This window comes from Brassica oleracea, chromosome C1, assembly GCF_000695525.1.
Source record: "Brassica oleracea var. oleracea cultivar TO1000 chromosome C1, BOL, whole genome shotgun sequence".
Taxonomy (NCBI): Eukaryota; Viridiplantae; Streptophyta; class Magnoliopsida; order Brassicales; family Brassicaceae; genus Brassica; species Brassica oleracea.
This window is the reverse complement of record NC_027748.1, coordinates 7,817,629-7,819,039: the sequence shown is the minus strand read 5'-3', so window position 1 is coordinate 7,819,039 and position 1,411 is coordinate 7,817,629.

The window sequence follows — 1,411 nt, the reverse complement described above, 5'->3', positions numbered from 1 at the left end:
GTCTGGGTAAAGTTAAATATTTAAGTTTCTTTTTTGAATTGCAAACTAACCTGAGAAGACTTATAAATAAGTCTTCTAGCTTTAATAAAATATTAAAATTTTTGTTTACCCAGAGACGACTTACTGGTAAGTCGTCCAGAAAAAATCAAATATCTGACACAATTCGGTCAAATGCAAAACTAACACGTTTTATCTTAGACGACTTACTGGTAAGTTGTCTAGAGTTTTTTTTTAACAAACAAAGCTGGACGACTTACATGTAAGTCGTCTTATTTAAAATTCAATTGCAAAACTGATCTGTTTGGACGACTTACTGGTAAGTCTTCCAGACGACTTACTGGTATGTCGTATGCGTCAATGTTTAGTAAACTTTCATTTTCTCTATGTTTACTAATGTGTTTTATTTTGAATTTTTGTAGATGATGCGTCAGTTACATGCAGTGTATGGAGAATGGTTGTTGAAAGATTTCCGTTGGGCTTTTGTGGTTGATAAAGTCAAAGGAGCGAGAACCATTTTTTTAGAGGGGAAGGTTCGACACATGCTGAACTTTTTGCAATGGCTCAAGAAGATTATAACCTGGACATGAGCACAAAATCTGTGGAGATAACCTACTCATTACCAGCATAAATGATGGTGGCTCCAGACACCTCTCCTATTCATGTTACAAGTGATAGACAAGTTCGAAACTTGCTCGAGATAACCAAAACGCATGGAGTATGGCTTTGTGTATCAAGCCGTAGCAAGGTGGAAACGGTTTCAGAGTTCATGGATGAAGATGATGAAGCTGATGAATTTTTTGAAGATGATGATGATGATTTGGCTGAAGATGAAAATCATGATGGGGATGAGGATGATGGGGAGGAGGACGATGGAGAGGAGGATGATGGGGACGAGGATGCTGATATCTCTATTGTTGCGGAAGCAGACGAGAATGGTGAGGATTACAATGTTTATGGAAATGTTGAAGATGAGGATGCGGAAGATGATGATATGTGTTTTGAAGATATCAAAAAGATTGAAGGAGGAAGATCGAATGGTAACAGTATCTATGTCAACCAGAGTTTTGTTAGCAAGGATGCCCTGCTTTCAGAACTGCGATTGACAGCAGTGAGTGTGTTTTGAAGATTTCAAAAAGATTGAAGGAGGAAGATTGAATGGTAACGGTATCTATGTCAACCAGAGTTTTGTTAGCAAGGATGCCCTGCTTTCAGAACTGCGATTGACAGCAGTGAGTTTTAGGTTCTCCTTCAGAATATACAAGTCAACAAAAACTCTCCTTGTGACAACATGTCCGGTTAGTGGTTGTCAATGAAAGATCAGAGCGAGTGTGAAACATGGGACAAACACGTTTTGGGTAATAAAGTATCTGGAAAAACATACATGCTCAGTGGGAGACCGACTCGCTCAGCC